The 26,845-nt window shown below is 37.4% G+C and overlaps 1 long non-coding RNA gene across 1 annotated transcript; it reads right to left on the bottom strand.

Annotated features, from left to right (window-relative positions):
- Nucleotides 1–366: 366 nt before the first annotated feature.
- Nucleotides 367–26,845, bottom strand: LOC141568898 (uncharacterized). The gene is made up of 3 exons (XR_012492190.2): nucleotides 26,748–26,845; nucleotides 17,279–17,454; nucleotides 367–464 (listed from the first exon to the last, which is right to left on the bottom strand). It is a non-coding gene; the product is annotated as an uncharacterized LOC141568898 (long non-coding RNA).

The raw sequence follows: 26,845 nt of genomic DNA, 5'->3' as shown, positions 1-26,845 counted from the left end.
CTGACCTCAAGGAGGGCCTTCCCGATTGTTAGGAAGGCTTGTTTCTCAAGAAGGGAGGCTAGAAAATATTGTGCCAATGGTTTGCTAGCTTGATTTATAACTTGTAAGTACTTACCTAGGGAGTATATGGACTGCCACTTGTACTGTTGTCCTAGAACCCCAAACATATTAGAGGTGGGCCTGGTCCTGTTCACTTGCTGTGAAGTCCTCTGAATTTTCACAAAGGAAGCCCCTTTTTGTCCTTCCGATATCTGCATAAATGTTATCTTCTGAGAAGAGCCACGTCTGAGTGCCTGTCCTACTGGCTCTTCACATACAAGCCCGCCACGCTCTACTTCTTTCCTTTCTCTTACCTGCAGCACTTACATTATTCGCTTTCTGGTTTACTGGACCTCTAAGCCAGAAGCTATGCTCCTTCAACGTAAAGACCTTGTTTCACGTCTTCATTGCTGCCTTCCTAGTACCTAGAATGCAAAATAGTTTTTTTGATGCGAGAATAATGGACTACTGAATAAAATGGATGAATTGATAAATAAAATATATAGATTTACATATACTTTTATCTTAAATGATAATAAACAGTTATATTGTATCTGATGCTTTCCTAATGTCTGTGCATAATCCTCTCCTGTTTCTTTCGTACTTAAAAGGTAGCCAATTAATGATAAAGTTGACCCCACTAAACAATTATATTGAGAATGGAGCAGGAAAAAGAAGCAGCCGATACAGGAATACATTAGTCTTATGTCAAAATCTTTAAAAATGATAATCCCACTGTTTTTATCCACCCCCCTCCTAGCCACTTCTGGATCCAAGGCAAAGAAACTATGGCAAGGAAATCACACACAATTTGTTGTTGTCCCTGTAAGAGGACGTTGCACATGTTACACAAACGCCCGTTCTATTCAAAGATTAAAGAAAATATCAGGGATGCAGATTTCAATAACGACAGAGTCAAGGGCCAGAATTTCTTATGCTGCTAATTCCAAGTTTATCTTCTGAGAAAACATATGCATTGTTTAAGATCTGAAAATGGTTTATATATTTTGATCATAATTGCTGAGTGTTATTTTGAAATACCAATAATTATAGTATTTAATATCATGATTCCTACAAATTATATTTAGATAAATGAAGATATTTTGAAGGGAGAGATTTGGAATTTGGAGCTTGTTCAATAATTGATTTGTTTTTGTCATTGTTGATACAAAAATCTTCCACTTCAAATCTTTATAAAAGGATACTCATGGAACAACCAACCTATTAATTTACTCTTCAGTCAAAATTTCATAACTGCTATATATTTAATATAATATTCTTATAAAACAGTGCTTTAAGGATTTATTAATTATCTTCTGCTAAAAATGAAATTGGTTGAGATTCAGCAAAAACTGCTCCACACTCAGTACATTAAACGATTGTCTTAAATACACCAGCCTATGCACGCTCCGTCTTTCTCCTCCTGCCCATTCCACTCCCCTTCCTTCTGCTTTTGAACTGCTGACCCGAGTTAGTAGCCAAACATAATAATACAGTGTTTGATCCTCTGGAAACCCATAAAATTACAAACCAGCAACCACCAGGATGTTGGCAGAATTTCTGTGGACAGAAACCAGCATGGTATTTTTTTTCTTTTTGAAATGAAGCAGTAGGATGCGATTATTGATACATTTGTAAGGAAGGTAACACCTTCCACCATCTCCTGGCCCCCACCTAACTCCTCTAACCACTTAAGATGGAGAAAGAAATCATTCATTTAAAATACTACAGCCCTCTCTCTTTATCTTTTACCATTTTCAAGCTGCCTCCTTTGATTCGTTTTTAAATTCATTCTGCCTATCTTTATTAAGCACTAATGGAGTTTTATAACACTGTGCTAAGTACTACAAAGGACATACATATAAATAAAACACACCCTCAACATGACTTCAAGAATAATAAAATCTAACAGGAACATTAATATCTAGTAGGGATTAGGGACTCTCTTTTCAAGACAACAGAAAGATTAACGATATAGCTGAGTCCAAATAAAAGAAAAGGAAATTCCCAAGTTACAGAAATCCACAGGCAACTCAAGCTAGAGAGAAAATCTTATAACTGGATGCCCTGGGAACCCCAGAGACTAATAGAACAGAGCTAGACCACAGAGGCGAGGGACTGCTGTTATAGCGCACGTGTAAGAACAGGAGCGACTGGACTGAGCTTTCATTACACTGAGATTTAGACGCGATCCTTTCATCAGGCTGGGACTGGTCCAGTTTAGATCGTTCTACAAAGTGCGGGCCAGATAAGTCTATTCACCAGCCTGTGTAAATGGCAGCGAGAAGGTGCATCTCTGCCTGTGCTCCTCTTAATGTGAGGAGAAAATAATGTCTCCCGCTGGAAATCAAACATCTCAGGACAACAGCCCATCTTGGTCTGCAGCAAACTATGTTCCCCACATGGTCCTAGCAGCCCCAAGATGAGAAAACACTGTAAGAGCAGATCACTAGTCCTGGAAACCCTGGAAACAAACTGCAGAGTAAACTAAAAGCACACAGTTTCACTGAGAAAAATTAATCAGCATCTGCTGAAGATGCCCTCAGAATCACGAATGGTGCAATGTACAAAGAAATAATTCACGAGGTAGGGTCAGCAAACAGGGGGATAGGATCCAAGACTTGAAATCACAGAATAATGTAAAAAGGCTATAACATAGGCATGCGTCAAATAATTAAGGCTATAAAATGAAGAATGGAAACATGAGAAAAAAAAGAGGCAGATTTAGGGAAGGAGGGGAAAGACCAAAATTAAAATATGTAATCAAAGAAAGAAAAAAGATCTTTGGATAAAATTAAGCTGCCATTGAAATGAGAATTAGGAATCTGGGAGACAGATTGAAGGAAATTAGCCAGAGTGTAGCGCAAACAGACAGGGTGACTGAGACATCAAGAAAAACAAAAACGATAGAATAAGAAAGTACCAAAATGTCTAATAGGAATTACAAAAGCAGAAAAGAGAATAGAGAATAAAATAAATATTTCAAGAAGCAGTAGCTGAAAAATTTGCAGAATGGCTGAAAGATGAATCCTCACAATTTAAAAGCACAGTCTGACCTGTGATTTTAAAAAGAGATTCAGGTAGTTCTAAGCCCAGCAAAAATTCATTCAAGTTAAAGTATAGATATGAATGTAAAGGCTAAATCTAGGACAGCTCTAGAAGACATAGGAGAGTATCTTCTCTAACTTTGAGTAGGTAAGACAGGATGAAAAACACTAACCATGAAAGAATAAAAATAATCGGTAAATTGGACTTCATTGAAATGAAAACATCTTCTGTTGAGACAACACTAGTAAGAAAGTACAAGTACAAGGCACAGGCCAGGAGAAAACATTTATAATTCATTTATTTGAAGAAAGCACTATATCTAGAAAAATAAAAAACTGTTTCTGTCTACACAGATTTTTCTATTATGTCTTGTTAGTTTCAGTGGTTTGTGCCTTTCAAGGAAGTTGTCCATTTCATCTAAGTTGTCAAATTTATTGGCATAAAGCTGTTCATGATATTCCATTACTCTTCATGATTTCCCTTTGCATCCAACAACTCTACAATATAATGTTTTCAAGTACACATTAAATGTTTACCAAGATAAACTGTATGCTGGACCACATGGACAAAACATCACATGCACGTTCATAAAACAAGTTTTAATAACTTTCAAAGTTGGAAATCACATGTTGCATAGTCTGTGACCACAATTAAACCAAAATTAAAGCAATAACAATAACAATAAAATATATAGATATCTAGAAAAGTCAAAATATTTGGTAAGTAATCAATATCCTTCAAATTAGTCTATGGATCAAATTTTTAAAAATAAGAAGAAAAATTAGAAAATATTTTGAACTAAACAGTAAAGAAAACATAATATATCAAAGATTGAGAGATGCAGCTAAAGCAGTGCTTAGAGGGAAATGTATACTTTCATTACTTAAAATCAACACCTAAGCATTAAAGTGTTTAAAAGCATTGATCTAGCTTCCAGCTTAAGTAGCTAGAAAAACAAGAACAAATACAACATAAAGTAAGTAGAAGAAAGAAAATAATATATGTAAAAATGGAAATCAATGAAATAGAAAAAAAGGAGAAAACTGATAAAACCAAAGTTGGTTCTTTGAAAAATGTAATAAAATTAATAAAACTCTAGCTAACCATATATTAAAAAACTTAGATCCTAACCAAAAAATATTCCTATAAAGAAATCTCCATGCTCAAGTCATTTTACTTATCAATTCTGAAGAGAGAATTATACCATGTCCATGTACGAGAAGTTGTAATATTGATAAATGTAAATTTTCCACCCAATTGATTCATAGATTTCCATACTACCCCAATATAAATTCTAGTAGATTTTTCTGAGTGTTTGAAAAACTGATTCTCAAATTTACATGAACATGAGAAGAATCTAGAATAGCAAAAACAAATCAAAACAAAACTTAAAAAAAGTTCAAATATTTAAATTACCTAATTTTAAGTCTTATTATAAAGCTACAATAATTCAAACAGTGTGGCATTATCATAAGGATAGACAAATACATCAACAGAACAGAGTCCAAAAATAGATCCATATATACAGTCAACTGATTTTCTACAAAAGAGCTGAGGTAATTCATTGGAGGAAAAGATTCACTAGAAGAAAAGAATCTTTCCCGCAGATTGTTGTGGGAACAACCAGCTATCTAAAGAGAGAGAGGGAAGGAGAGAGAGGGGTAAAGAGGGGGAGAGGCAGAGAGAGAGAGAGAGAGAGAGAGAGAGAGAGAGAGAGAGAGAGAGAGAGAGAGAGAGAGAGAGAGGGCTCCAAGCCTTTTCCTACAACATATGCGAAAAACAAAACAAAAAACCAAAACCCTCAAATTAGATTATGAACTAAATGTTAAAAATCTCTAGAAGAACAGTTGTTAAATCTCAGTGGCAAGTGCAGAGGTGTTTGATGCAATTTTCTGTAGTATTCTAAATATTTGAAGCATTCCGTTTCATAATTTAACTTCAAAAAATTTCTTGTTGTCTTCCTCAATTTCCGAACAAACTTTTGGCATCTCTCTGACTTCTCTCTTAAATAATGTATTCCCCAGGCTTCTATCTTTATCCTTTTGGTCTTGTTTCAAAAGTACTTTTTTCTGAAAGTTCACAGTTCCTACCAGGTCTCACTGTTTCCCCATATGGTGAAAACCACCCCATCCAACTCAGGAATTATTAGCTCTGAACTCCGGATTCATTTAGCCAACTGCCAGTTGAATATCTGCACCTAGATATCACATAGACAAGTAAGAGTCACCATATTCTACCTGAGCTAAAAATCCTCCTCTTTCATTTCTGCTTCTTTCCTTTTCTGCTTAACAGGCTATATCACTGAGCTAATCTGGAAGCCCAAGAAATCTCTAGACTTATTTTTTCCTTTTCTTACCACATTCAGTCATTAAATAATGTTGATTCCATTGCTAATGTTTTATTAAATATGTTCACCTTTCCCATTTCTTCTGAAATAGTATTAGTTTGTTATGACATCTGGAAAATATGCCATAAATGGTCTTTTGGGGCCATGCCTTCTATACACACACACACACACACACACACACACACACACACATACATATATACATATGTACATATATTGATATTTGATAGTGAAGGCAGGATATATATATATATATATATATATATATATATATATATATATATATATTTTTAGTTGTTAAAATGTCTCTTTTTGGATAGGTTCCTTAGACAAATTGAGCCACTTTCTTCTCTAGCCCCTTAGTATTTTTGTGAATATTTCTAACAGTAGAGATCATCACACTATATCTTTTTGCCCCTCTTTCACAGAATTTATTTTATACCTATTACACCAAACAGCATTTTAAACATTGACATATAAACTCCCTAATAAGATAAAGACAAAATATTTATCTTATGAGAAACAAGATACACCATCCTTTAGTCTTCAAACATTGTAATTTAACTTTCATAATTTGATGATGCATTCATGAAACAATCTGCAGACAACCAGTTTTAACAAATTAAAGAACACTTTTAAGCAGACATGACTATCCCAAATTGTTTAGTAGATAAGAATTTGACAAACATTACTCAAATTAGCAGTAACGGTGGAGCTGGAGAGCATTGTGCCCTCCCCAAGCTGCAGGGCGGGAACCACCACTAGTATGGGGGGGTCCTGTGGCCCTTTCCAAGGCCAAGGCGCTTGCAGCCTGCAGATGCCAGCCCTTGCATCTCCCTGTGCGTGTGGACTGGTTTGGTGATGCAGTTGGTGTCAGGATTCCGCCTGGTGGTTTTATAGAATGGATCAGTGAGGATAAACTCAAAGAATATGCACGTGGAATCTCCACGAATCCAGTAGGAAATCAGGACTCTCGGAGCCCCACAGTGGCATCCAGCTTGCTTCTCAGCAACAGACTGAAGGCTTGGAGTGAACTTTAGCTGGTTAACACCGTGATGGACAGGCTTGCCACATGTTGCACCCTGAGGACCTGGGCGTTTGCGGCCACTATGGTGCACATGAATCTGATATATGACATAATCTTGCTTGGCCTTGTGTCCCAGCCTGCGTGTTGTATCAGCCAGGTGGGGTGGGGAAGGAGGGGGCCTGTGGAGTGCAGAGCTGGTGGTACTGCCAGCAGTGCACCCTGAGAAGAAACGGCGTTACATCGGATGCTTCTTCCTCCATAGCTCCTGAATGTACCTGTAAGCGCCATCTTGGCTTACCTGATGGCTGTGGTCAGATGGAAAGGAAAGAGCCCTTCTCATAACACTATATCTTAATTGCTGCTCCTCTGCCTCTATTTTCTGATAGAATGGGGGCTTACCACTGGCAAAACCTAGGTCTTACAATGACAATCCCACATCTGTGGCACGATTAGTACTTAAAACATAGTGAGTAAATTAATACAAAAGAATGAATTAAGAAACAGAAATTCTTCTATTTCTGGCCCCTCCTTCCAGGAAATGACACCACTGCCTTCAGTGATGTACCACTGGATGAAAGTCCTTCACTGGAACACATTCGCTGCAGTTAAGATTTTGGAAAGGTAGTGTTTTTCTAGATGTGCATGAGCCTAGATAAAAATCGGCGTATGTATGGGGGTTTTATTTCTCTAGAAGAAGGAAAGCAGGAGAATTGTGGTGGTTAAATTACAATATCTGCCCTGATAAAGGTGGCATTCATACCATATCAGTACAACTGCAGGACACATGCAACAAAGCTCGTGGTCCTTGGGGTTTTTTACCAGTCTCATCTATTCAAAGTCATACCATTTTGCCAAGTCCTTTCCTTTTCTGTTGGGCAGTATTTATTTTAATCTGTATGTTTCAGATACTTGTACATGTAGCAGATGAAAATATTTATGAGGTCAGAGATGAGGAAAACCCAAATGGTTTGATGTCCAAAGAACCTTGAGTTAATTTTATAAACATTTTTCACTGTCTTTAAAGTATGAGGTCACTCTTCGCTAATTTTTTTTTTTTTTTTTAAGTCACAAAATTAAAGGATCCAACACAGTTTTAAGTCCCTCGAATGGTCTCCTTTAGGATGAGAGAAACTGGTAATTGGCTAAGAAATTCACGCTAAACTTAAGTAATTTGGATTTTATTATGAAACTTTCTTTTTGTGAATTCTTTACAGCAAAGTAAAATAGTAAGATGCTCGTGGTTCTCATTTGTGTTGCTTTAAATCAGTATTTAGAAAAATGAAGATCAAACAATCTAAATCTGGTCAAAATTCCCCCAAATCAGGAAATTCCATTAATGGGTGAAACACATAAACCCTGGAAAACCGTATTTTATCCTAGACTTGGAGGTCCTTGAAATTCTTGCAGGAAAGGTGTTAGAAAGACTGGTTTATTAGTGTCAACACAAGGAAATAGTGTTTCCAGATGTGAAATATCCACTAACATGGCTTCGAATGAGGACAAAATGGAACTGGAGGCCAACGATCTTGTTTTGGTGGCGATGTTACTTAAGACGAACTGCCTGGGGGAATGAGAGCATGGAGAGCCAGCCAGCTTTAGGCTGTCTGTATCCCTCTGTGCATTGGCTTGTTTACTTCTTTGAAGGGTGACCTACTTGGGAAGTATGTGATGATATCTTATACCATGTTAAATAAAACAAAAGACATTCATGAAGCCAGCCATTATTTTTAACTTTACCTCTGGTTCGGGTTAGGATTTGGACCAATTCTACAGGCTACCACAGGGAGTGGCCATTCTTAGCTGTGGGTTTACCCCTTTGGTAGCCAGAATAATGGACTCCCAATGCCATCCATGTCCTAATCCCCAGAACTGGTAAATATATTCCATTACAGGGCAAAGGAGAATTAAGATGGCAGATGGAATGAAGGTTGCTCATCAACTGATTATCCTGGGTGTCCACCTGTGCTCACTATTATCACCGTGTTTTTAAACATGGAAGAGGAAGATGAAAGAGTCAGTATCAGAGTGGTACAACATGAGAAAGCCTTGATCAGCCATTGTTGGCTTTGAAGATGGAAGGAAGCCATGAATCAAGGATTGTGGGGGTCTCTAGAAGCTGAAACGGCAAGAAGACAGATGCCCCCTACAAACCCCAGGAGAAAAACAAGTGCTGCCGATACATTGATGTTAGCCCAGTGGGATCCATTTCAGACTTCTGACCTCAAGAATTATAAGATTTAAAAAAGTGTGTGTTGTTTTAAGCCACTGAGTTTGTGGCAATTTGTTACAGCAGCAATAGGAAATGAATTAGCCCACTGGTGTTTTCATCAGTTTCTGGACACACTCTCATCTAGGATGGAAAGATTATTTCTTGTTACTATAGGTTCTTTCTCAAAGATCTAGAGAACTCCTAACGCTAGTACACTCAGTTGGTTGCCTAGTTAAGTAATTGTTAACACATCTAGCACATATTTATAGTTCCTTCCTAAAAGACAGAATGTTCTTCCTAGCACCCCAGCATCTGACAAGTAGCCTTTTTCATTTCTACGTTACTTCCAAATGAGCAAATTGTGTTCATTACCTAAAATGTTATAGCTAAGTGAAAATGCCAATTAGTTTCCAGAATCTCAACTTGTGGAGGACACAAGCTCTTTTGAGTTACGAATCGGAAAAACTACTAGAAAGGACTGAGGCACCAAACTGATAGTGCGGGTTCCCTTGGACCCTTCCTTTTTATGCTTTCAAAATCAACTTTAATTACTAGGTGAAATTCAGCTGAATTTGGAAGTGTGCAGTACCTGGTAAAGAAACAAATCGAAGGTGAAGATTTTTGACCACTGCACATCACAAATACCAAATTAAAATTTCTGGGTGGAGGATGAATTCTACGCATTTAAGCTGATAAACTCCCAATGTCTAGAAGAGTGTTAGGAACATGGCAGACACTGAATAAATATTTGCTGAATTAAGTGAAGTATGACCCTTCTGCTCCTAAGATCTGGTGACTCATTGGCCATTGAGTTGAAGTGATAATGCAATTGTAGGTACTTGAGGCATGTGCCACAGAAAGGAGGTACAGGGACCAGGGACCAACATAAGTGCACAGAAAAATTCCTCCTCCCCCACTCCCCTGGCAAAGGTACTTTCTCTCAGACTGATATATTTAATGAAGAAGCAAGCCCAGGATTCCTCTGCTGTAGTCTTAGCATCAGCTTCTCTTCAGGGTTCATAGAAATGATTGTACATATTAACTGAAGCTATTTTACTGGATTTCAATTCCAATTTGAAAAAGAGATAATGTGGAATAAGTCTGTAGTGTGTGTGTGTGTGTGTGTGTGTGTGTGTGTGTGTGTGTGTGTAATTTATTTAATTTAAATACAGTAACATTCACTCTGTGGTGCACCGTTCTATGAGATTTTCAGCACTCCCCAAATTCTCTCACATTGCCCCTTTGTAGCCAACCCCTCCCCCACTCACAACCCTGGCCATCATTGATCTGTTCTTCTTCCTTATAATTTTGCCCTTTCTAGAATGTCATATAAATTGAATCATACAAGATGAATGTAGCCTTTTCAGTCTGGCTTCCTTCACTTAGTGAAATGTATTTGAGATTCATCCCTGTTGTTTTGTGAACCAGTTTAATTGCATGGCTATACCACAGCTTGCTTACCAAATGGAAAAATCTGGCATGCATCCAGATGTGGGTGATTACGAATAAAGCTGCTACAACCATCTATGCATAGGTTTTGATGTACACTTAAATTTTTCTTTTTCCTGTATAATAAATATCAAGGAGTAAAATTGCTAGATCACGTGGTAAGTGTATGTTTAACTTTATAAGAAACTGGCAGTATTGTTTTGCGTTCCATTAGCATATATGAGCGTCCCTACTGCTTCATGTCCTCGCCATCCCTTGGTATTACCAGCTTTTGTTTGTTTGTTTGTTTGTTTGTTTTAACCATTCTAATAGGCAAAGCGTGGTAGGGACACCTCTTTAAATAATTCCAAAGAAGAACAATTTAGCTGCTTGTTGCAAGATGGTCCAGGCTTGATTCTGAGAGAAAGCTTACCTCAAAGACAGGTCTCAAGTGACTCCTTATCATTCCATAATAATGGTTGCAGTTTTACCCTAAACTACATTTCAGGTTACTGGCCGTTAGAAATACTTCCCCATTTCAAATAGCACTTAACTGATGATCAAAGTCAAGGATTTGATTCTCGAATGGCCAAGAACCATCTCTTTGCCCTTTGGCAAGCCCTGAACACAGTCTTTTATTTTAAAATTCATCCTTTTCGGTGTCAGGAGCACTAGGAAGGTCTGTCAATAGTTCATGGCAAAACCAGTCCATGATTTGGAAAAATCCACTCAATGTTACCTGTCTGTCCATGCTAGCATCTTCTTTATATATGAAGAGCAGCAACATTCAGGATGAGAATGGTTGAAGGCTAAGAAAATGGAACATGTTTGAAGTGCCAAACATGATCACAAGGCTTTTAGGGCACTGAAATTTCCATCCGGCACAATTCACTTAATGCTATCCAGTCGATGCCACATGAATTACCCTTCAGTTCTTTTTTCAATAAGGCCTATCTCAATTAAGTCGTTTTCTCCCAGCTTTGAACTTTTAAGGCAAAAGGGAAAGATAAAAATCTGTGGGTTACTTTTGTAACAAGTTATGTTCTTTCTCAATGAATTTTCCATGACATCTGTTTAGGAAAATCTCTGAATATACCAAAATGAGATAATGATGGGGTTTTATATTTATCAAAGGCTGCCTTACCCCCATGCACAAATAAGCGAACTCCCCATTGCACGGAAAGACACTTCTGCATGCCCATAAGCACAATCAGTGAAAGGGAATCTAAGAACGGGAAACTGGTTCTGGTGAGAAGGACCTCCCTGAATCCTTACCAAAAGCGGGGGTCACCCGAACTTGGCGTTTCTGACATTTTTATCAATGCATCTTCCTGGTTACTTTTGATATTTACTTGCCTTACTTCTGCTTTCAGGTTGGACTCGAAAATAAATTTTAGGAAAGTTCTTGATGATGAGGTATTCTCAGAGGAGGACGCTCATGATTCAGGAAGATGAGATTGTTATCCTTTTGAGTATTTCATAGTTGGTCCCCAGTAGTTGCAGATTCCAGTGGAGCTCGTCTCCACCAATGAGAATGAGCTGGAGAGTCTTTAAGGGAAGAGTGCTCTGTCTGGTGCTCTGGGAACAAAGCAGTCATTTTGAAAAGATGTGTGCTTTGCTCTCGTGATGTTTCCAAATGCTACTTCATTTCTTATTGTGATTATTCAGTGGGATAAAATTCATTTCCATCCTCATGGTCGCCATAGCACAAGATGATTTTACCTTAATTTTAACCATACATTCTCGGGAAATGAAAGTTTGTCGTACTGACCACTGGTAATATTTTGAGACAGTGATGTGTGGATTTCTCTCATCCCTGTTGAAGAAGAGAATGTATCTAAGCGTGACTTCAGGCTCTATTTTCATCCAACTCCTCTCGAGAATAAAGTGCTTTTTGTATTGTCTCAATCTCTTCTCCACAATACCAATGAGGGTATTCAAGGGCTGCTCTGTGTTTGGTCCTCAAATCCTCATGTGCTCTGTCACATTCTGTGGGTAAGGCCCAACACGTCTAAATCTGTGTCTCAAGTTCTGACATTTTCACCTTTTTATTCTGTGTTGAATTTCGAACTGCTTATTGGACCTGAAAACCTGTCTTGCTGGTACCACGAATATTTGTAAAAGTGAACTCTCTACCATCTGCCATTAAATTAGTGCTTGCTTCTGATTTACCTCTTCCCGTTCTCGATGCTTCATCATTCCAGGCACTCAGACAGCCAAACTCCTCTATCTTTTGAAGTCCTCCCTACACCTAACCCAGAAAATGGCTTTATGCTATGGGTTTTTTTCTCCCCACAATGTACTCAATATCATCACGTGATATTTCACACATTCAGGCATTAAGAGCCTCAATTCAGTAAGAGCTTGCCAATTTATTCACATCTCAGCTATCCCAATGGCTACCAGACGAATTTGCCTAAAATTCTACTTTAAAAGTTATTTCCCTATCCAAAAATCCAAATGGCTCCATTTGAATGTCCAGTGAAGTCCAACAGCCTAAGAACTTTGTTCAAGGCTCAATGAAGACTGACCTGTACTTGTTCAAGACCTACACTTGTATCTGGCTATTTCCTTATACATACCTGCCACGCCTGCTAAACGTGTGCTTTTGGACCTGCAGAACGGCTGTCTCTGAACACCACAACTTTGTCCATATTCTCTCCCCCTGGAATCATGCTCAACTTATTTCCCAACTGAAATCTAATCTTTCCCTTCAGAACTTGTTCTTAGAATAACCCAAAGTGATTGCTAAAACTTCAGATTTCCTTGTCCAATCTCGAAATTCTGATTTAAAAGGTCTAAGGTGGGACCCAGGAATCCATATTGCTAACAAATTCATCCAAGTGATTCTCATATAGATGGTTTGGGATCAAAAAACTCTGAGAAACATTACAAAGTCCTGAAAGAGAATACATAAAGACATCTCTGAGGTCACTTGTTGAAAAGATTTCCCTTTCATTAGAATACATCAAGCATTTTGACTGTATCTGAACAGGAGTGGGTTTACTGTCAGATAGCAGTCTGAATTAGCACCCTGACTCCATCACTGTCTAGTGCTATGGCCTTGGATACATCACTTAATGGCTGTGACTTCCTTTTCCAAGATGTAGAAGAGGGCAAATAATAAGACCCACCTAATAACATTGTTTTGACCTATAAGAAGCACTCGGTCCAGGTTCTGACACGTAAGAAACAATTACATGAGCTATCATTGCATTTCCTACCATGGTTCTGAGACACAAGAAAACTTTTTTATGGCTTTGGAGTCCCAGCCTCCCTTTTTACCCACTGCCAAGCACAAGGTGTATTTGTGAAGATGGCGTTTCTGTTTAATAGATCATAAGTTCCTCAAAAGTAGTGATCCCGTTTACAGACTGAACATTAAAAAAAGAAAAGAAAAAGCTAGATAACTACGTTACTTTATTCTGTTTATGTTACCCCACTTAACTCGCTGAATAGAGCAGACGTTCAAAAAATGTTTTGAATGGGTCAATTCAGAAGTTTTGTGAAAATGAGTTATTAGACTTCAATGTATTTTGAGCAAGTTAAACTCGAGAGCACCCATCAGAGAATCTTGAAACTGTACAGATCACAGTTACGATGCAGGCGACCTTGTTGCTTTTGGATGTTGATGTTTCAGAAGATGAAAGTAAAGCGTAGAGAGGTAAAGGGCTCAGTTTTTCCACAATCAGTTGGTGGCAGAGCTGGGACTGGAAGACAAGCGTCCAGACTCTGGACGCAGCCCTGCATCTCTTGTGTCTCTGCCACGGCTGCTGCCAGAGCCTTCCAGCCAAGGTTTCAAAAATAGGAATGAAGAATTAGTCAAAGTCCTCAGAAGATGTTTATAGACAGAATGTGACGTGCCCATTTACTATTCTGAGCAACTAACTGAGTTTTATAGAGGTAAGTAAACACATGAATTCCCTCTAAAATGCCTTCATGGAAAATTCCTTAGAGCCCGACGTACAGAGTACAGCTTCAAACTAAGGATGGCTTGGAACAGGACCAGAGCCAGGTCCTTGCTCCTCTGAAACGTGGAATGCTTTGTCTATAGGGTAGCACGTTTTCGGTCTTGACAGGCTGTGTCCTACTTTTATAGTAGTACAGGAAGTAGACGGAGAGAACGGACTGTGTGGGGCCCGTGAGCTGGCGAACAAACAAGTAAAATGACTCTATGTCTAGAAATGGGTTTCTGACTCCAAAGTCCTCACTCCATCCAGGATATCTCGTGTCTGTAATGTCAAAACTAATAGGAGAAAAGAATGTAGACAAAGCCCAGAAGTCTGGCAGCTGTTGATTTCCTATTTGAAGCTATGATAACTCGTATCTGTGTGATGAAAACAACTGTTTGAGACATTTCAGGGGTATCTCACTGATCAGACACCACTGAGCAAATATTGACACCAGAAATAGTCCTGTAATCCAGTCATAACAAAACTTCAACATTATTGATTGAATTCCACATAGTTTTCCAATTTTCATCCACAACGCAATATTGGATATCTAGCCAAATTTCCTTTTAATTATCTCTAAATATCAAACGCTTCACACTTCCTTGAGTGTTTAGTCCACAATCAAATATTTTTACTTAGATTGTCCTTTAGAGCGCCTATTTTTTTTCATTTTAGCTTGATCCAATGTTCACATTTATTTTCTTTTTCTAATGTTATAATAATTTTTTAGTATCAAAACCTTTGCTTCCACCTTGTTGCTTCTTCCACTGAAGAAAGATGTGGATTCTGACACCATTAAACAGAAATTAGCACTGAGGTTCTGTTGAAAACATAAACACATCTTGCTTCCCTCCCCCTGCTCCCCATATCTGTCTCTTGGATAAGGGTAAGGGGAAAAGCAGAAAGGCAATGTCCTTATCTCTTCTGAAAAAGGCAGTATTTGTCATCTCAAGTCTCAAGGAAGATTTTCCAAGAGACGCGGACCCTCACGTTGACTCTCCTTACTAGGAGAACTAGCGGAAGCCCCTCAAGACACACAGACTCATCAACTGAGGAAAAAGCCATATTCACTGGCAACGAGTCATTGTTCTTCTCACTCATTCGACAACCATTTCTGATTACCCCTTATGCACAAACCTCTGAGCTCATGAAACTTAAATTCTTTGGGTGGTATATGTGCCAGAGTGTCGGGAAGAAAAAAACGCCACACTCAATGTATGGTAAGTTGAGGAAGATTTAATAAAGGAATTATTGGTAAAACTGTGGGGAGGACTCAGAGAAACACCACACACATACAGCACATGCACACATACATACACATGCACACACATGCACACACACGCATGTGCACACACACGCACACACAAACATATGCACACATACGCACACACATGCACACACACTTACAGTAGCACCCCAGGGCTAGTAACATCCAAAGTGTTATTATCTTGCCTAAATGGATGACGTATGAGAGAAGTTACTGAATCCTGACAGGAGCATCCTGTCAGGAATCGCCATGAGAAGAAGATAATATTTGTGTGTGGGTGGGGGTGGGGGACAGAAGAAGCCTAAGCTGATCCCGTAAGAGAGGGGAGTTGGGGATCCCTAAAGTGACTTCACTCTTCTTACCTCTTCACTCCTGCTGTGGCCTCCCACTGACTGAACAGTACTGGAATTCAGGGGACTTGAGGCAAGTACATAGGTCCCAGGGCACAGAACAAGATGGAGAATGATTACAGAAGGGCAATCACAAGAAAACTGGACCAAGTGGCAATGCTCACGGTGACTTCCCAACCTCACTGAAACTTCATAAATAAAAATAAACTTCATCTTGTTTCAGAGGAGAATAGGAAGGTCAGACACCCAGTGGTGGCTGACAAAAAGAAAACTCTGTATATCTGTACTTTGCAGGGAGGTGGCATGTTCTATCCGTATAGCATGTGCTAGTTTCTGTAGTGGGATCTGTTAAAAAAAAAAAAAAAGGTAGGGGGGCAGGGGACAATGCCTAAAGTCTGCATTCTGTGAGTTGAAGAAATGCTCTGATGCGTATATTTAACATCGAGAGACCTAAAAGTGAATAGTTTGGTGGACAGGCTCTAAAGCAGCCTCACGACCCTTGCTTTCAGGTGTTCAGATCTTTGTGAAAACTGTTCCCCTTGAGTGTAGGCAGGACCAGTGACTTGTTTTTAATCAGAGAAAATTCAGAGAAAATGCAAAGGGATGAATTCTGCCAACAACCTGAGTGGGGCTGGTAGCAGATCCAGTCAAGCCTTCAGATGAGAAGCCAGCTATGGCCAACATCTTGATTATAGCTTTCCAGAGAACCCAGGTAAGCCGGGCCCAGAGTCCCGGAGATATGTGTGTTGTTTTGAGCCACAAAGTTTGTGGTAAATTCTTACTCAACAATAGAAAACAAACATAAATCAGTATTTCACTTTTCCACAAAGCTCTTTATAATACTCCCCCAAATCGCCTACAACTTGTGCTTTGTGGCCCAGTCATTCCTTTAGTCAACATCAGTGCAGGACTTGCCATTTACAAACCATTCTCGTAAGTATTAAATCAACTGTTCATTGAATAAGCTATGATGTTAGTCTCAAATAAAAGACAAGGAAACAGTCTGTGAGGTATGAATTGACTTACCCAAGACTAACCAACTAATAAATGGCAAATTTTGGATTTGGTCCTGGGACCTTGTCTACAAATCTGAGGTTATTCCACTCTACCATTTTGCTTTTCTTAATTTAATCTTAGATAATTAAACACAGTGCAAATGAGCCAGACTCTCTAACCTTACAAAGACCTGATATATTTACTCTGTCCCCCATGATGGCAAAAATGCCTTTCCTTTACCTCAAAACTGAATGTGTTACTGTCCCCAAGATTACAAATGCGTGCTAGTAGGGAAAAATCCTATGGAAAAATCCAAAGGCCTCCCCTGCTCATCATAACATCCTTACCTAAAATCAGGTTTTGAATTGCAGATAGGAGTACTAGCAGCAGCAGCAAAGGCATAAAACCAACACTCAGACATTTTTTATAATGTCTACCCAGGCTCAATTCTTTTAATCCTTAAATAGCTGAAAATAAAAGCACTTTGGCAAACCACTTCACGATGAAGGCCTTATCAGTAACCAAAGCAGATGGCAATATTAGCTAATATAATTTTTCTTTTCTTAACTGTTCTCTCTTGAAAGAAACATTTGGAAGTGATGTGAAGAACTTACAATTTACTTCTTTGTGAATGGCCAGTGGTGGGGTTCTATCTGTGAGGTCTGTTGCTGGTTTGATCCAAAGGCCAGCGAATGGGGTACACGACAGTCTCTTGTGAAGTGGAGCGAAGCGTTTTCTACAGAAGAGATCAAAGGCAGCAGCCAGAGCAACAAGCCATCAAAGTGGGCACCTGTAATAATATAAATGATTAAAGTGGTCCCGCCCCGGTGTTTCATATTCATCCATTTGAATAGTGGTCATTAACAATTTCCCCATATTTGCTCTTTACTTAAACCTATTAGAATCATTGAGGGTGTGGGAGCTTAAGAATAATTTTATAACAAATAAAGGATTGTTTAATGTTTGCCAAACATTTAATAAGCTTCTAGAAAATATCCTGTTTTAGTGCAGCTCAGAATTTGGCCCAAGATGAGAGGGCTTTGTTTGACTGTTGGTTGCTTATTTTTCAGAACCTACATTTTAAATGACACAGGTTTGGACGGCGATGTGATTCAACCTTGGAATGCTCTTGCTATGTGTCTGTGTCTTTTATCAGGACTCTTGATTAGAAGGAGAAGAGAAAGGAGTCTTTTTTTGTTCCATCTCTCCCTGTTATTATATTCATTATGAATCTTTCCCTTTCTTTCCGCCAATTAGGACCTGTCCCAATATGGCGGGACCTCCCGTGCACTAGCGCTACTCACATGTATGACTCTTTCCAGAAATCACTTGGCTTGAAAGTCAATCCCCCCCTTTTTTTAATAATAAAAAACCCCCACAGTTCCACTGAATTTCGAGGCATTTATATTTAGAGTTTGCATGACTTAAGGACTTATTAACAAGAGAAAAACGAGTGATTCCATTTTCACCCTTACCCAAACAAACAGGCTCACTGGGTGCCAAAATATTTGAAATACTTAACCATTGTTTGTTGTCCTACAGAGAAGCTTCTGATCATAGTGTCAGTTCAGGAGAAGAAAGCAGAGATTGACAGTATAGATTTGGATTCTAATGCTGGCTCCATCATTTACTGGCTGTATGGGTTTCCATATATTAATAACCTCTTTAAGTTTATTTCCTAATCTGTGACAGAATCATAATAATCACGGCTTCCTGAGTCTATTGGAAGCGGTAAATACCCCATCCGGTGGGACATGCGGAGTCATTTAAAAGTTCTATTACTTCAGGACTGAAAACTTCATGTTTTCCTGTGATTGCCTTGTTCAGTTACTCCATCAATTCCCTTTGGTTTGCCCTCATTTTTGTTTGATTTGCTCCACACTAAACACGTGGGAGTTCTACTACCTACATACCACCAAGGAGACGTGAAGAGCTCAAAAAGAACCAGTTAATTCTGGTCCTAAATTTGCTTTGGAACTTAGGTTTCTCTTTATTGACCTCACTACATTTAACTTCAAAATAATATTGAGGATTGATATCAAGGTAGCAGAGCAATTTGACACACAACATTGCTCATTCTTGAAGAGTGTTTCAACAGCGCGCCTGGTACATAAGGCATTCAGTGCATGTTTGCTCATGAAATGAATAAATAACTGAAATGATGACATTTAGTTAATAATTATGGTGACAGGTACATTAAATCTTTCATTAAAAGATCTTTCACAATTAATCATTTCTATTTACATTTTCTAGCCTTCTTTTTAAAAATTTTATTACCTAAAGATCAACAAATTGGCATTATGAGGACATTTTTTGCTGTCATTGTTGCAATTTAGGAAGAATTGACATGTCTCTGATGTTTCCTCTAAAGAATGAACTTGTTATACCTTTCCATTCATTTAGATCTTTATTATCTTTCAGTCAAGTTTTATATTTGTTCTTCCACATTATGTTATTTATTCTCAGGAACTTTATAGTTTTTCCTTAACTAGTAAAATAGTATTTGTTAAACATACTTTAAATTTTGGAATAACTTTAACTCTTTGGAAGAGTTACAAAGACAGTACACAGAGTTCCCATACACGACTCAGTTTCAGTTTCCCCTAATGTTATCATCTTACATGACTGTGGTATATTTGTCAAAACTAAGAAACCAACATTGGAACATTACTATTAACTAACTCCAGACTTTATTCAGATTTCAGCAGGGTTTTTTTTTTTTTCTATTAATGTTTTTGTTTTGTTCCAGGATCTCATCTAGGATCCCACATTGCATTTAGCTGTCATATCTCTTTAGTGTCCTCTGGTCTGTGACAGTTTCTCAGACTTTCCTTGTTTTTCATGACCTTCATAGTTCTGAGGAGTTTTGGTCAAGCATTTTGTAGAATGTTCTAGAGTGTGAGTTTACTGATATTTTTCTCATAGTTAGACTAGGCTATCAATTTTGAAAAGAATACCACAGAGATAAAAAGTGCCCTTATCGTCACATAATGTCAGTGGGGCCATGGATTCCACATGACACACCATGATGTTAACCTTGATCATATAACCAAGGAAGTGTAAAGTTAATATATTTGCCTTTCCAGACTCTATTTTTTGGAAATGAGTTGGTAAGATTCACCTCCTGGATAGGGGGGATCATCTACATCTGATATTTGGGATTATTTTGTAAGGAAAATTTATTTATACCAGTATGGATTAATGTATATTTATTTTATACTTTGGGCTATAATCCAACTATGTTACTTATTTTGTTGCTCAAATTATTTCAGTTTTAGCCATCAACTATTTTATCACTTGCTTTTCTTTTTTTAAAGCTGGTCATAGGTGTAGTCATATCTCATTGTGATTAATTTGTATTTCCCTAATAGCTAATGATGATAAATACCTCCTCATATGTTCATTTGCCATCTCTGTTTCCCCTTTGGTAAAATTTCTGTTCATTTCATTTGCACATTTGGTAATTGAATTGCTTTTTTTTCTCTGTTTTTAATGTTGGGGTTTGAGAATTATTTATATATTCTAAATACAGATCCTAAGTTGAGCAGTGTGATTTGCAAATATTTTCTTCCACTCTTTAGATGAATATTTCCTCCTCTTAACATGGTCTTTTATAGAACAAAAGCTTTTAATTTTTATGAAGTCCAATATAACAATTATTTTCTTTTATGGGTCATGCTTTTGGTGTCAGGTCTAAGAATGTTTCACTTTGTCCTAAATCCGAAAATACTGCCCTATGTTTTGTTGTCAAAGTTTTGTAGTTTTATATTTAAATCCATGATCCACTTTGAGTTTATTTTTGTAGACAGTATTATATTTGAGATTCATTTATTTGCCTTTGAAGGCTCAACAGCTTTAGCACCATGTGTTGAAAAGACTGTCCTACCGTTGAATTGCTTTTGCAACTTTTTTTATTAGTTTCAGGTGTATAAAACAATGTAATAGTTACACATTTACACCCCTCACAAAGCGTTAACCCCTCTCCCCCAACCTACTACCTCTCTGATATCGTATATAGCTGCTACAATTCCATTGACTCTATTCCCTATGCTGTACTCCACATCCTGTGACGATATATATATATATATATATATATATATATATATATATATATATATATATATATATATATATATATATGATATTTAATTTTGTAATAGTTGACATTCCATACTATCCTGCTTCAGCTTCGGGTGTACAGCGCAGTGGTCAGACATCTACACTGTCCATGAAGTGGTCTCCCTAATAAGACAAGTGCCCATCTGACCCTCTACAAAATCTTTACAACATTACTGATTATATTCCCCAAACTGTTTTTAATATCCCCATGTCAATATTGTGACTACTAAGTTGTATTTTCTAATCCCTTTACCTCCTGCCCCATCCCTACCCCTCCCACCTAGCAACCCTCAGTTGTTGTTTTTTTTTTCACCTATATCTCTGAGTCTAATTCTGTTTTGTTTGTTCATTTATTCTGTTCTTTAGGTTCTAGATATAAGAGAGATCATATAGTATTTGTCTCTCTCCATCTGACTTATTTCACTTAGCATAATATCCTCTAGGTCCAGCCACGTCATTGCAAATACTTAACATCAGTAATCATTAGAGAATTGCAAATAAAAACCACAATGAGATACCACCTCACTCCTGTCAGAATGGCCATATCATCAATAAATCAACAAACAAGTGCTGGCGAGGATGTGGAGAAAAGGGAACCCCCATGCACTGTTGGTGGGATTGCAGATTGGTGCAGCCACTATGGAAAACTGTGTGGAAGTACCTCAAAAAATTGAAAATAGAACTACATTATGACCTATAAATTCCACTCCTGGGTATCTATCCAAAGAAATCCAAAACACTAATTCAAAAAAATATATTATTTTTAACTTTTTCAAAACTCAGTTGGGCATATCTCCTTTTGTGTTCTCTCTTCCGTTCCACTAATCTATGTGTCTATGCCTCCATCAATAACGCACTCTCTTATTATTGTAACCATATAAGAAGTCTTAACTTTAGTTAGAATGATTCCTTTCATTTTATTCTTTTTCAAAATAATTTTAGCTATTTCTGGACCTGTGCTTTGCCATATAAATTTTAGAATTAGCTTCTCTTTTCTCTCTATATCAAATATTGCTGGAATTTTGATAAAATTTCAGTAACCCCACAGATCAAATTGGGGAGAATTTACATTTTCACTATGTTGAGTCTTTCTATTCATGACATGATTGTCTCTCCGTTTAGTTAGATGTTCTTTGATTATTTTTTTATCAGTGTTTCATAATTTTCAGGATATGGGTTCTGTAAATATTTTGTTAGATTTATACATAATTATTCCTTTTGGGGGGAGTGATTATAAATAAACTTGTATTTTTAATTTTAGTTTCCACATATCCATTGCAAGTATATACAAATACACTTGATTTTTGTATGTTGATTTCGTATTCTGTGATGTTCATAAACTCATTTATTAGTCCTAGGGGTTTTTTATAGATCCTGTGGCATTTTCCATGTATAAAATCATGTCATTTGGAAATAGGGACGGTTATATGTTTTCCTCTCCAACCTGTATGCCTTTTTTCATTTTGGACCTTATTGCACTGGCTAGAATTGCTATCACTGTGCTGAGTACCAGTGATGAGAGCAAACATTCTCGTCTTGTTCCTGAGCTTAGGGGAAACTCATTCAGCTCTCCACCATTACATATGATGCTGGCTGGGGTTTTTTTTGTGTGTGTTGTTGTTGTCTGCTTGTTTGTATTGGGTTGGTGCAAAAGTAATTGTAGTTTTTCAATTATTTTTAACCTTGGAAACCACAATTACTTTTGTACCAACCCAATATGTGCTCTTTATCAAATTGAGGATCTTCCCCTCTATTTCTTGTTTTTGGAGGTTTTGTTTTTCTTTTCTTTTTTTTTGTTTTTTTTTTTTAGTTTCAGGTGCACAAGACAAAGTAATACTTAGACGTTTATCATTTATATCCCTCACACTGTGTGAACCCCCCTCCCCCCATCTGCTATCCCTCTGACATCGCACAGAGCCATTACATTTCCACTGTCTCTATTCCTAATGCTGTACTCCGCTTCTTGTAAGTATATACATACATATATATATATACATATATATATATATATGTGTATATATATATATATATATATATATATATATATATATATAATTATAATTATAGTTGGCATACACTATTGTTCAGCTTCAGGTGTACAGTGCAGAGATCAGGCATCTACATCATCCCTGAGGAGGTCTCCCAAATGGGACAAGTGTCCATCGGGTACCCTACAAAATCTTTACAACATTATTGATTACGTTCCCCAAATTAATTTTCAAAACCCTGTGGCCATTTTGTGGTTACCGACTGTTTTCTAGTCCACTCACCTTCCCCCTTATCCCCACCCCCCTGCCCATCTAGCAACCCTCAATATGTGCTCTTTATCAAATTGAGGGTCTTCCCCTCTATTTCTTGTTTTTGGAGAGAGTTTTTAAATATATATGTCATAAATGGGTTTCAAGTTTTATCATGTTTTATCTCTACCAATTGATATGATCATATGATTTTTCTTTAGCCTGTTGGTTGATATAGTAGGTTACACTGATTGATTTTCAAGTATTTAACTCACATTGCATAACTTGAATAAATCCTGTTTGGCTGTGGTATATAATTAATTTTATATATGGCTGGATTTAAGATGCTTATATTTTGTTTAGGAATTTTATGTCTAAGTTCAATGAGATACTGGCTATAGCTTTTTTCTTACATATTGCCTTTGTCTATTTCTGAAATCAAAGTAATTTTGGCCTCATGAAAGGAGTTGAAAAGTGTTTCTTCAGGTTCTGTTTTCCAGTAGAGGTTGTGTACAATTTTGCTAACTCTTCTTTAAATGTCTGAGAGAACTCTAAACACTGGAGTGACCTGGACCTCAATCATTGAACTCTGACTCTTTGCTATCTACATTCTATCCTTAGAAAATTTAATTTTAGTCCCTTTTAAAATACCTTCCAATGAATCTTAAATTTATATCTCCAACTTGGACTGACTGCTCTACTGAGCTCCAAACTTATATATACAACTTTCCCCTTTGATATCTCCACTACAATCAAAATAGAACTTTTAATCCCTGCCCAGTGGACGCCAATCGCCAATTCCTCCCCAGATAAGAAAACACCACCTCAGAAAATCACCCGACTCCCATTTGACCAAAATTGTCTCAGGACTTCTCTCATACCCTCAGAAACCATATTCAGTTTGCTGTTTAATTCTGCTGGCCCTATCTTCAAAATACATCTTGAATTCTAACATTTTTCATAACCTCCACCACGAACATTCCTAGACCAAGCCATGATTCTCTCTTCCCTGAGAATCCCAACTGGTCTCTTGCTGCTCTCCATGCTCCCCACGCATGATTTCACACAACAGCCAGAGTGACATCTTCAAAATATAAGTCAGACCACATCAACTCTTCTTCTTTTTTTTAATTATCTAATGGCATTCCACTGCACTTAAATGAAAACTTCCTAACCCACAGAGTAATTTATTTACACAAACTAGACACTGGCCTTATTTTCAACTAATCCCTAGGTTAGGTCCCCATGGTAGTCTGTTAGAGTTCCATAACAAAATACCACAGACTGGGTGGCTTGAACAACAGACATTTATTTTCTCACAATTCTGGAGACTAAAAGTCCAAGAACAAGATGTTGGCAGGTTTGGTTTCTAGTGAGGTCTTATTTTCTGCCTTGCAGACAGCTGCCTTCTCACTATGTCCTCACGTGAACTCTTCTGTGTGCACGCGTGGAAAGAGAGAAATTTCTGGTATCTCTTTCTCTTCTTATAAGGACACCAGTTCTATCAGATTAGGGCCCTGCCCTTCTGACCTCATTTAACTTTAATTACTCCCTTAAGGTCCTATCTCCAAATAAAGTCACCTTGGACATTAGAGTTTCAACACACGAATTTGGGGTCAGGGACACAATTCAGTGTATAATAGTACCTGATATCACTCCCTAAAATCTAGAGAAATTAGGTTTTCTTCTACACATAAAGGACACCAACCTCATTCCTATTGTAAGGCCATCATTCCAATTTCTTTCATCTGGAATGGTCTTCTCCTAAGCCCACATGTTTGGATGATTCTTATCTTTTATTTCTAAGTTCAAATGTGACCTCTCCAGAGAGCCATGCCCTAACAACTCAATCTAAAATCTCCTCTACATCTTGGTCATTACTTCCTAACCTATTACCGTGTTTAATTTTCTTTATAGAGTTTAGCACTATCTAAATTATCTTTTTCTATTTATTGGTTTAATTTCTTACTGTCCCTCTCCTCTTATCCTACACTAGAATAGAAGTTCCATGAGTTTCTATGGTTCACTGATGTATTTTTGGTTCTTAGGACACTTTCTGGTACATAACAAATAACTGAAAAAAAATTGTTGAATGTTGAATGAATGGATTGGGTTTAGTCAAGGCTGGGAGATTGCATGGGACCTTTTCCATGAGCAGGTTCCAGTGTGGTAGGTGGCTTTATAAAGGTTCAAAAGATGAGCCTTAGGTAAAAAGCTCTGTCCTATTTTCATATTTTCTAAAGAATTGGCCATAATCAGCTTATAATTTAATGATTATAGAGAAGACATTTAAGGACTTTGGATTCCTATGTCCTAGGGTGTGAGGTGAAAAAATTAGCAATACTAACCACCAAAATCCTCTCTAGTTTCTCAGATCAGAAATGAGGGCAAATAAAAATTTAGTCTTCTGGTTCTTCTTTTCTAACTTATCACCCAGAAAGTAGCTAATGGATGTTGATCTCCATGCATACAATGTAAACAGTGTTAGTGAAAGGGGAAAAGATGAATATATATATACATCTTAAAATAAATGTATACAAGTGGGCACTTTGGTCAACGTTGCTCAAGCAGTAGTTCGCCGTAATCAGAAGTGTCTGGACGCTGATGGGAACCACTTTGAGCACCTCTTGTCATGGCAGAAGTCAAATGTGACTTTGTTATCGGTATGTATTGAGTATTACAACTTTAGTACAGTTTTTTACTTTCTTAAAATGAGTATACATTTTTTTTGGCAGCGTGTGTGTGTGTGTGTGTGTGTGTGTGTGTGTGCAACATGTATCTTCAAAAAGGAATTGTATTCCTTATCAACACACAATTTCTTTTCCTGTTAATTATATGGTTAATAGCCCATGCATCTGAACATACATAGCCTTGTTAGTACTCTCCTTACATTTGGCTTCCCTTTCATGCCAATACAGTATTAATGGACGAAATTTGTTCTCTTTCGTGCCAATGCAGTACTAATGGATGAAAGTTGAAAAGATGGGGATTCAATTTTTGGACAAAGTAGAGATTCATAGGGAATTTACATTTGCATCTTTCAGAGTTATTAAATATTTAAGGACTCGTAAAGAGCAAAAAATTACATTTAGGATGAAGTCAAGAAATAGTCTTAGGTCTATGACTGTTAATTTTTCTCGTTCTCTGTAACAGATCTGAACTTTTAAGAGATCATTAACGTAAGAGCTTTGATAGAAATTTCAATGCTTTCTTGAAAAATATGTGATCAGAAACACTGAGGAAAGATGCAGTAACTTTATTGGTTATTTTTAGGTCATCAACCTCCTGAATCATGCAGTCTAAAAGGAATTTCAATTTGTTGAGACTTCAGCAAAGAGAGAAAATTCAGAAACATCTGTTTCAGCCAGTAAATTCTCCCAAATTCTGAAAACCCAAATAATTAATCTGTGGGCCAAATTCTGTGTTCACGTATCTTTGATTTCAAATTTAAATTAAATGTAACACTTGCAAGATCACAAAGAAAGGAACTTGGCCCAGAGGAAGCTCCTGCATTAAGTCAACATTCTTTCTTCGATTTAAAGTTGGTCCATGTTCCTGAGTAAAGCACCCAGGACAACACAGGTCATTGTAAGATTTCCTAAAATCAAGAGATCTTTTGCATGATACATTCTCCCAAAGTGAATAATTGTTGGCCTCCAGAGACAGATTTTTCGAGGATGACTTTTTCTAACACATCATAAAAATGCAAACCCATCTTCTTTCTTACCTTCAGTACCTTTCTTGTCAGATTCATGGCTTTGTTTTCAATATATTGCTGTCTTGACTACTTCTCTGAGTGAACTTTCTCAACAAGATCAATATACC

Source organism: Rhinolophus sinicus, chromosome 12, assembly GCF_057876585.1.
Source record: "Rhinolophus sinicus isolate RSI-liver-muscle chromosome 12, RSI-T2T, whole genome shotgun sequence".
NCBI classification, from domain to species: domain Eukaryota; kingdom Metazoa; phylum Chordata; class Mammalia; order Chiroptera; family Rhinolophidae; genus Rhinolophus; species Rhinolophus sinicus.
The sequence above is the reverse complement of the archived record's forward strand: the minus strand, read 5'-3'. Positions and strand labels throughout refer to the sequence as shown.